This window comes from Gossypium arboreum, chromosome 13 (genome assembly GCF_025698485.1).
Source record: "Gossypium arboreum isolate Shixiya-1 chromosome 13, ASM2569848v2, whole genome shotgun sequence".
NCBI lineage: Eukaryota > Viridiplantae > Streptophyta > Magnoliopsida > Malvales > Malvaceae > Gossypium > Gossypium arboreum.
In genome coordinates, this window is record NC_069082.1 from 11,606,236 (window position 1) to 11,617,914 (window position 11,679).

General features: G+C 40.5%; 1 non-coding gene across 1 annotated transcript; it reads right to left on the reverse strand.

Annotated features, from left to right (window-relative positions):
- Positions 1 to 6,059: 6,059 nt before the first annotated feature.
- Positions 6,060 to 6,166, reverse strand: LOC128287673 (small nucleolar RNA R71). The gene has a single exon (XR_008278373.1). It is a non-coding gene; the product is annotated as a small nucleolar RNA R71 (small nucleolar RNA).
- Between the last annotated feature and the right edge of the window lie 5,513 nt (positions 6,167 to 11,679).

The following is an 11,679-nucleotide window of genomic DNA, read 5'->3' on the forward strand; positions in this document are numbered from 1 at the left end:
AGAAACTGTGGTAAGCAAAGGCCAAGGTGAGGTAGATCAAAATACAAACAAATCAGTGAATGTCGAATATAAACCTCTTGTGCCATACCCCAACACGACAAGGAAAGACCGCTCAGATGAACAATTTGGTAAATTCCTTAAACTCTTAAAAAAATTACATATTAACTTACCGTTTATTGAAGCCCGATCGCAGATCCCAAATGCAATGAAATTTTTAAAAGAGCTTTTAGCAAATAAGCGAAAGTTGGATGAGGCGTTGCATGTGGAGCTAAACGCAGTGTGCTCAGCTATTCTGAAAAATAAGCTACCGAACAAACTAAAAGATCTAAGGAGTTTTACGATTCCTTACTTAATTGGTAGTTTAGATGTTAATAATGCATTAGCTGATTTAGGGGCTAGTATCAACGTCATGCCTTATAAAATGTTTAAGCAACTAGGTCTTGGGAAACCCAAATAGACTAGGATGAGTATTCAATTAGTAGATAAAACTATAAGATCCCCTAGGGGTATTGTTGAAGATGTGCTAATTAAAATCGATAAATTCATATTTCCCGTTGACTTCATTGTTTTAGACATAGAGGAGGATAGCAACACTCCTTTAATTCTAGGAAGGCCCTTTTTAGCAATTGCTAAAACGATTATTGATGTTGGCATAGGTGAACTCACACTCTGTGTGGGAGACGAAACAATCACCCTTGAAGCTCGCAATTTTGGCAACACATCGGAAATTGCGATAATAGGGTACATAAATAAGCACTTCTCGAGAGGCAACCCGATCACTAACTGTATTAACTTCTTTAAAATTTAGTCTTCAACATCTAACTTACTAACAGAGCTCTTGAGTACAAGTTTTCCACAGAGACACGGCCAAGCACACGGGCGTGCTTATGGCCGTGTGAAAACAGGGCAAGGATTTCCCCAAACTTGGGCTACGATAAAATGCCACGGTCGTGCGACATGGCCGTGGTCGAGCTTGCCAAAACAACACAGGCGTTCAATACGCCTGTGTGGAAGAACTATGGGCGAACCTGTTAAAACAGCACGGGCGTGCGACATGCCCGTGTCTAACCCCCGTGGTCGAACCTGTTAGATTAACACGGGCGTGGGGCTTGCATACATGAACATGAGAGAAGCAAACGAAGCTAGACAGGGTCGTGCGACACGGCCGTGTGAACCCACACGCCCAAGGTACACAGGCGTGGGACGAATTTCAGACGGTCCTAAATAGGAAAAACACCAAACACACGAGAAAAAATTGGGGAACACGGGCGTGTGCCATGGCCGTGTGGCCCAAAATCTATAAATACCCTGCACTATTCACTTTCTTCCCCATTCAAAAACCCTAACCTTAGCCGCTGCAAGTTCACACGGCCTCCCTACCACGCCCGTACGCCACTTCTCACTTCATTTTTGATGCCCGATTTCTCTCCTTCTAGTGTTTGTTTACTTTTCCCCCTTTAATTGCACTCATTTTTCATGTTAGTTATCACAGTACTATGCATTTTTCATGATTATTTTCATCTCTCTATCACTTACATTTTACTCATAGCACAAGTTATGTTGTTTTCATGTTCAAATTCTTACTCTTTATGTGATTCCTCTACTTTATTTAATTAGTTAGGAGTAAATATTCATGATTAGATCAATATACATACTCATGCCTTCAGTGTTAACACTTTTCATCCGTCACACATGTTGCATTCCATGAAATTCGTTGCTAATTTTTATGCCATACAATTGATTGCCTTGATTAACTTGTTAGTCTTAGTAGTTACTAAAATTATGATTGTTACTTCCAAATTATTTTCATTTTACTTTGATAATTCCTCAAGATCAATTAATGGTTTTGATTGCAAGTACCATGTCGTCTTTACTAGGAAAGAAAACTGCCGTACCTGCTTCTAAGAAATGGAAGGGAGCGTCATCTTCCGCGGGTCCAACCACGAAAATTCGTCACCCTCTCTTGCAGTTCCCCCGGGGGCCTCAAGAAGAACTTTTCCAAATCTTTCGGGCCCAACCTTTAATTACTAGCCGTTGCATCGACTGAGCTACTATAGAACAAGTTCAACTGGCTGATGCGATTCGGGACCTCCTAACTACTGACCTTTGGGGGCTGTTCTTTGGGATTATTGAGCCAACATACCTCGAGCTCACGATGGAACTATGCTCAACGTTCCATTTTCAGGCCGTAATGACGAACTACGATGATCCCGGCACAGTCCAGTTTTGCCTAGTCGGGTTAATCCGCCAGCTAAGCGTCCCAGAGTTCGGTGCTGCACTAGGCTTATATACAGAGGAGTTCAAGGAGGAGAATGAACTATATGCTCTCACTCGTCACATACATTTCTCTCCCTCGAAGTGCTGGCACACTTTGGCCCCTAGCGCAGCCTTCTACAATCCTAGCAGCTCCAAGGCATCAGTTCTTCCACCATCCCTGAGGTACCTACACTCCATTTTGGCTCACACGATTACAGGAAGGCGAGAGAGCACTTGCATCGCCAACACTCACGACGCCTACTTCTTATGGTGCATGTCGCACGGGCACATCATCGACCTTGCCTATTTCATCGCCCTCGCGATTCATTACCAGACGGAGCGGGATCGGAAGGGGTCATCTCCATTGTCCCCTATGTGACTCGACTGGCGCGACACTTCGGGCTTCTTAACACTGCGGCCCAAGAATCATCCCTCACCCTTATCGACCAGATGTGTCCACAAGGTATCTCGAGCATGCTTAGCATGAGGATGATCGAGAGGCGCCGAGGAACCTACCCTCTCCAGTATCGTCTCATCCAATCTACCGAGGAGGAGGCCTATGAGGACATTCCCGATGATGTCCCTCTACAGCACGAGGACCCACCGACTCAGCCACCACCACCCTCTCGTCCAGTTCATGCGGCGGCTTCATACGCTGACATCGTTGAGTGCCTCACTTGATTCGAGCAATAGTGTTTTCAATGTTTTCACAATATTGATGCTACTCTACAACAGATTTGTCAGCATCTCTACATCTCATCACCAGTGCCACCTCGCGAACCATCCAGCGATGAAGATGCTTAAAAACATTTATTTATAATTTATATATTTTTTTAAAACTACTTTTATTTTTTTAGATTTTAGAATTTTATTTTTAATTATTAATTTCGGTTATTTCTTTATGAGTAATTATTCTTCCTAATATCCCCTAAAAAGTTCTTGATTTTTTCACAGTTATATAGAGCTCTTAAGCTCATCATCACATAGGAACTAAAACTCTAACGGGAAAGGTTCTCCACGACTGCCATGTCCTGCTCGACCACGACCATTACTACCACTAGATATAATATTCTTTTGGCACAGCACTTATGGACTAATGAACCTCTACGACTGCCGAAGTATCCCTTACCTATTCCGGTGATGGTTACGGGATAGGGGTGTTACATTTTATTGGTATCAGAGCTATGGTTTAGTCGATTTTAGGACTACCACAGCGTATGTGAGTCTAGCTATACATGCCATATATCTGAATCTGTGATAGTGTGATGACTCCTGACATTAAAATGTGCTTTTATATAGCAAATGGATCCCGATAGAGCTGTAGCTGACGATGTTGAAAGTAATGCGCCTGCTCCCAAGCAAGGGACGGTGCAAAATGATTTACGATCGGCTATAAGTAGCTGTGATAGTGAGGCTAAGCAAGCCTTCTATCAAATGATGAACGACTGGTTCACTCAGTATATTAGAACCAATTCGACTGTACAACAACCTTCACCCCCTGTTAATTCTTCTCAAATTCCTGTTATGCCCTCGGTGAGTCTGGTTTAGCTAAGTCGACCACCGGTTGATAAGATTAGGAAGTATGGGGCTGAAGAATTTCGAGCTACAATGAGTAATGATGTTGAAATAGCCGAATTATGGTTAGAGAATACAATACGAGTGTTTGATGAAATGTCTTTGAATCTTGAGAAATGTGTAAAATATGTCGTCTCACTTCTGAGAGATAGAGCGTATCATTGGTGGAAAGCTTTAATATCTGTAGTTCCGAGTGAATGGGTGATAAATCGTAATTTATACATATTTTTACCCCATGCTTAACGCATTTTATGGATGATTTTTTCCTTAGAATTCGTGAATTCGATGCTCCTAATGCCTTAATTTCATGTTTTATACTTAGGTGAGCATAGGAGAGCGAAAGGAACGAGAAACGAGCCAAAAAACTGAGAAAATGGGCCAAAGTACAAAATCAACACAGCCTGGACTTCCTCACACGAGCAGATCGCACAGCCATGCCAATTTGGCAGAATCGAAACACGATTCACATGGGCATGTCCCTGCCGAGCCCAAGTTGAGTCCAATTCAGAAAAGGCTAATTTTAAGGGTTCCTAGGCATTCCAAAGCCTATGAATACACCCTAAAGGAAGAGGAAAAGACACACAGAGAGAGAAAGAGGCAGGGAACTGCTCAAGGGAGGCCGATTGATCCATCTCAGAAGCCGGAGTCACCATCGAGACTAAAGATCTCCCCTCAATTTCCCCTCAGGAGTTTTGGGTTTTCTTTATGTTTTGTACCATTATTCTTTTGAGATGTCTTCCTTTTTAGTTAAGAACTAAATCCCCTAAATACCTAAGGGGAATGAAACCTAAGACGAATCTTGTTATTATTTTCTAAATTGTATGATAAATATTTAACTTGTTCTTAATTATGTGTTCTTAATTCTTGTTTTGATATCCCAGGATACTAATTCAAGATAAGCTCTTATTCAGAGGAGGAATAGACCCTGTCTAAGAGTACATTTGTCATAATTAAGCGGAGTTGTTTACGCGCCTAGACATAAGGTGACAAGATTTTGTCGGACTAGGGTGAAACCTAATAAAGGGATCTATAAATCTAGTTAATGCAACCCTAGGGTGTTAATTAGAGAAAAGTCTCAATTAATCAATCTAGGGATTAGACGTTATTAGTCTTGAATAGCAATAATAACATAACTTAGGGATCTCTACGGAACAAGTTAAATGAATAAATCGTCCGATTCGGAGCCAGAATAAAAAGTAAAGTCTAGGTGGATTTTTCCTTAGGTATTGTCTTAATTCAATCGTTTTCTAAAAGTCATTCCCCAATTCTATTTTTTGTGATTTCTTAGTTTAGTTAATTAGTTAGTTAAAACAAACACCATTATTTTTAGGTTAGATAATAAAAAGACAGTCATTACTAGTACTTTTAGTTCCTTTGGGTTCGACAATCCGATTTTGCAAAAACTATACTACTGTTCGATAGGTACACTTGCCTTTATCATGATAATAGTTAGTTTCAAGAACGATTCATTATAAATTTATAAAACTTATCACACAAAATCACGATCAAGTTTTTGGCGCCGTTGTCAGGGAACTAAGATATTAGGAACACTCAATTTTTATGACTTTAGCCATTTATTTTTCTTGCAATTTAATTTAATTTAATTTTTTATTATTTATTAATTTACTTTTCCTTTCTCTTGGCAAGTTTTTTATAGTTTATGGCTAGAAGAAACCCGTTAGGACTACTACTCTTTGACGAAAAAATCGATCGCACAGTTCACAAAAACCAAAATAAGGCGAAACTTAAGATACACAGAGAACGAGCAAGAGAACAATACTCAATTCCCAACCGAAGAGATGGCTGAAAACCAAGACAATCAGCTACCTCTTGCAATTGCGGATAATCAAAATCCTACTCTACGCACTATGTATGATTATGCTAAACCTTTTTTAGTAGAAACTGAATCGAGCATAGTTAGACCTGCTGTAGCTGCAAATACTTTTGAACTAGAACCTAACACTATTCAAATGATACAACAATTTGTTCAGTTTGATGGTTTGTAGGATAAGGATCCCAACTCTCACTTAGCAAACTTTTTGGAACTATGCGATACATTTAAAATTAATGGTGTTTCTGATGATGCCATTTATCTTCGGTTATTCCCTTTTTCATTGAGGAACAAAGCTAAACAGTGGTTGAAGTCGTTACCACGAGGGTCAATTACTACTTGGAAACAAATGATCGAAAATTTTTTACTAAAATATTTTCCGCTGGCTAAAACGGCTAAATTACGTAATGATATCTCTTCGTTTGTGCAGATAGACTTAGAAACTCTTTACAATGCATGAGAGAGATTCAAGGACTTACTGAGAAGGTGCCCTCACCATGGGTTACCGCTTTGGCTTCAGGTTCAAACATTCCATAATGGCCTGAATCCTTCGACTCGACAAATAGTTGACGCAGCTGCTGGTGGAACCATCAATAATAAAACACTTGAAGATGCTTATGAGTTTATAGAGGAGATGTCACTGAATAACTATTAGTGGCAAGTCATGAGGACAAAGCCAACAAAAACAGCCGGTGTTTATAACATCGATTCGGTCACCATGCTCTCTAATCAGGTAGAACTCTTGAATAAAAAAATTGATGGTTTTCTTAGTTCTTCACAGGTTCACCCAGTAATGCAGTGCGAAGCAAGTGGAGGTGGATCAAGCAATTCGGAATACCAACCTTATGGCTACAACATGGATAACGAGCAGTTAAATTACATGGGTAATAATTCTCGATCTCAAAACAATCCATATAGTAACACTTATAATGCAGGTTGGAGGAACCACCCAAATTTCTCATGAGGAGGCCAAGAAAATCAAAGACCACCTCTAGGCTACCAACAACCACCCTACCAACAGGAAAAGAAGCCGAACCTTGAAGAGATGTTTTCAAAGTTTATATCAGTGTCAGAAACTCCTTTCCAGAATACCGAGACATCATTTAAGAATTAATAAGCATCGATCCAAGGGCTTGAAACACTGATAGGCCAGTTATCCAAACTAATCTCCGAACGACCACAAGGTAGCTTGCCAAGTAATACTGAACCCAACCCAAGGGAACAGCTCAACGCGATTAATATTCAAAATGAAGAAGAATTCGTTGAGCCTGAGCCTGAGCCTGAGCCAGAACCGAAGCAAGAAACTGTGGTGAGCAGAGATCAAGATGAGGTAGGTCATAATAAAAACAAATCAGTGAATGTCAAATATAAACCTCGTGTGCCATACCCCAACGTGACAAGGAAAGACCGCTTAGATGAACAATTTGGTAAATTCCTTAAACTCTTAAAAAAATTACACATTAACTTACCATTTATTGAAGCTCTATCGCAGATGCCAAAAGCAATGAAAATTTTAAAGGAGCTTTTAGCAAATAAGCAGAAGTTGGACGAGGTGTCGCATGTGGAGCTAAACGCAGTTTACTCCGCTATTCTACAAAGTAAACTACCCAACAAACTAAAATATCTAGGGAGTTTTACGATTCCTTGCTTAATTGGTAGTTTAGATGTTAATAATGCATTAGCTGATTTAGGGGCTAGTATTAACGTCATGCCCTACAAAATGTTCAAACAATTAGGTCTTGGGAAACCCAAATAGACTAGGATGAGCATTCAATTAGCAGATAAAACTATAAGATTTCATAGGGGTATTATTGAAGATGTGCTAGTTAAAATCAATAAATTTATATTTCCCGTTGACTTCATTATTTTAGACATAGAGGAGGATAGCAACACTCCTTTGATTTTAGAAAAGCCCGTTTTAGCAATTGCTAAAACTGTTATTGATGTTGGCACAGGTGAGCTCATACTCTGTGTGGGAGACGAAACAATCACCATTCAAGCTCGTAATTCTGGCAACACATCGAAAATTGAAGGTAATCATCTAAACCATTCTACTAAAATTGACAATATAGTGCAACCTACTTTGCAAGAAATGAGTCTGAAGGAAGCACATGAGTCATTCTCAAGCAATAGTAGAGGACCTATTCATGAAGATCGAAGGCTACAAGTAGAAGAGCTAGATGAATGGGGGACGCATAAACTGAAAACACACGATAAACCAAAACTACGCCAAAACGAGCTCAATACATGTCCAAATCAACTTAAGGTTGGAGATACAATTTTATTAGATGCCGGGATCCTCATATTGTCACTACCAAACCAAATGAAAACACCTCTCTTACGGTACTTAGTATTTTCCCATTCGGTATAGTCGAGGTAAGTCATCCCAAGTTTGGCACTTTTAAGGTAAATAATACTCGTCTAAAACCTTATTTTGATAAGATGGATAGCAGGAATGAGGAGTATAAACTCCTCGAACCCCCATGACCATTCATGGAGAGGTAAGTCGAGCTTAGTCTATAAATAAGCGCTTCTCAGGAGGCAACCCGAGCACTAACTGTATTAACTTCTTTAAATTTTAGTATTTACCACCTAACTTACTAACGGAGCTTTTGAACACAGGTTTCCCACACAGACAGGGCCTAGCGCACGGGCGTACCTTAGGCCGTGTAGAAACAGGTAAAAAATTTCCCCAAACACGAGCTGCGATAAATCGCCACGACCGTGCGACATGGCCGTGGGCAAACCTGCCAAAAACACACGGGAATGCGACACGCCCTTGCCTTTAACCTGTGGCCGAACCTGTCAAATTAACAGGGGCGTGCGACACGCCCGTGCCAAGCAATTGTGGGCGAACCTGTTAAATTAACACGAGCGTGGACTTATATACATGGGCGTGGGAGAAACGAACGAAGCTAGGCACGATCGTGCGACACAGCCGTGTGCACCCACACGCCCAAGGAACACGGGTGTGGGAAAATTATCAGACGTTCCCAAATTCAAAATTCGCGAATCACACAGGTAAAAATCAGAGAGCACGGGCGTGTTCCTTGGCCGTGTGCCCCAGAATCTATAAATAGGCTTCACTATTCATTGTTTTCTTCACCTAAAAACCCTAACCCTAGCCGCTGCAAGTCCACACGCCCCCCTACCATGCCCGTGTGCCGCCTCCAACTCCTTTTTTGACGCTCATTCTCCCTTTTATAACATTTGTTTTGGAAATCTTCTCGACTTCACTATGTTTGGGGTTCCTTTGGTGAAATCCCTTGAGAGGACCAACGATAGCTTAGGATTCAGTTTTCAAGTTGGTCAACCTCTGGGATACTACTCCTCTTAGGCTTTCTTTATTATATCTTTTTCATCCATTTTTTAGGTTAAGTTATCATAGTACTATGCATTTTTTATGTTCATTTCATCTCTTTATCACTCACATTTCATATCTAAAGTAGTTATTATCTTTTCATGTTAAAGTTTTTCCTCGTTGCATGATTTATCTGATACATTTTATTAGTTTAAAGTGAAAATACTCATGGCTTTTGGGTTGATATGCCCTATCAATAAAATGCATTAACATAGAATTATTTGCCATTATTTTTTTAAGAAACTCATACTGTTGTCATGGTAATGATACACCATAAAATTATTTTTGATTAAGTTTGCTAGTAGTTGTGACTGAGATTATTAGTTCTAATTTATGACTTCTGCCTTTTTGGATTTGCTTTTGTATTACCTTGAACATTCCTCACGACGAAATAATGGTTTTGCTTGCAGGTATATAATGTCGTCTTCACCAGGAAAGAAAACCTTGTCCCTGCTTCAAAGAAAAGGAAGGGAGCGTCATCTTTCTCGGGTCCCACAGTAAAAATTTGCCACCCTTTCCTGTAATTCCCCATCGGGCCCCAAAAAGAACTTTTCCAAATACTCCGGGCCCGACCTTTAATTGCAGGCCGCTGCATCAACTGGGCTGCAATAGAACAAGTTCGATTGGCTGATGCGATTCGGGCCCTCCTAACCACCGACCCTTGGGAGCTTTTCTTTGGGATCATCGAGCCGACGTATCTTGAGCTTACGATGGAGTTATACTCCATATTTCATCTCCAGACCGTGATGACAAACTACAATAATCCCAGCACGGTGCAATTTTGCCTAGGCGGATTAGTCCGCTAGCTCAGCGTCCCAGAATTCGGTACTGCACTGGGTTTATATACGGAGGAATTTGCCTAGGAGGAGAATGACTTACATGCTTTCAACCGCAACATTCATCGTTCTCCTTCATGATGCTAGGACGCACTAGTACCAGGCGCGGCCACCTACAATCCTAGCCGCTCCAAGGCATCAACTCTCCCTCCATCCCTGAGGTACCTACACGCCATTTTGGCCTAATGATTACAGGAAGGCGAGAGAGCACTGGCATCGTCAACACTCACGACGCCTACTTTCTATGATGTATGTCGCACGGGCATGTCATCGACCTTGCCTATTTCATTTCCCTCACGATTCAACACCAGAAGGAGCGGCATAGGAAGGGGGTCATCTCCATTAGCCCCTATGTGACGCGATTGGCTCGACACTTCGAGCTCCTTAGCACCGTGGCCCAGGAATCATCCTTAACCCTATTGGCCAAATGTCTCCACAAGGCATCTCGAGCATGCTTAGCATGAGGATGATCGAAAAGTGCCGAGGAACCTACCCTCCTTAATATCGTCTCACCCAATCTACTGAGGAGGAAGCCCCCGAGGACATTACTGATGATGTCCCCCCACAGCACAAGGACCCACTGTCTCAGCCATCACCACCCTCTCGTCCAGTTCATACGGTGACTTCATATGCTGACATCTCTGAGTGCCTCACTCGATTCGAGTAGCAGTGTTTTCAACGATTTGAAAACATTGATGCTACTCTACAGCAGATTTGTCAGCACCTCCACATCTCATCGCCACCCCCACCTCGCGAACCATTTAGTGATTTATAAAGAGCTCCACAACTCACTATTACTTAAGAACTCCAAACTCCACTGGGAAAGGTTCTCCACGACTGCCATGTCCTGCTCGTCCACGATCATAACCAACTTCAGATATAATATTCTTTTGGCGCAGGACTTATGGACTAATGAACCTCCACCACGACTAGAGTATCCTCCTCTATCCCCACGCCGACTATTCTCCAATACTCCAGTTCAAGGAAATTCATTCATCACTTAGGAAGTTTCACTCCTCTCCCTATCTTATTTTTATATTCTTATATCTATCTTTGTACATTGAGGACAATATACATCTTAAGTGTGGGGGGTATTCATTTTACTATCAGAAAAATCCCTGAATGACTCCCTTGTTCTCTTGAAAATCTCTCATATCATATTTAGGATAAATTTTGATTGATTTATGATTTTGATTGATATATCTTGAATTAAAACATAGGCATTTATGCATTGATTTTTTAAACTTTAAGATATTAGAGAATCAAGCATGATAAGTTGATTTTTAAGAATTTAAGAATTTAGGTTGTTTCCTCAAAGTTTAGGTATTACTTTGAGTTGGAATTCACAAGTTTTAAACATCAAAAAGCCATAATTCTTGTGAGATTTTTTGAGCCTTTTGAGCATCTATTAATTCTTTCATGCTCACTTTTATTATTGCTTTGAGTGCATCAGTACTGAACTGTTATTCTAGAACTTGCTTGATTATGCATGTTAAGACCACACTATTTGATTTGATATGTCAAAATGAGAAACACACTTAGGATTAACCCACTCATGCCATGAAAAGCCTACCTCCACGATTAACCCTTAGTAAACCCCGTTGAGCTAACAAGCCATTTCTTGTATTACCCTTCATATTAACCCTTAACCCATTATTGTTGAAATCTCCTAAATTAATTTGATCCTTATTTTTGTCGAGATTTGAATTGAAATAGTTCCTTAACTATGTTTTATTCTATTTTGTAATTTAACTTGTTCTTAAAAAAAATGTATACATATTAGTAGTAGTAATCTTCTAAGCTAAAGAAGTTAAATTTCA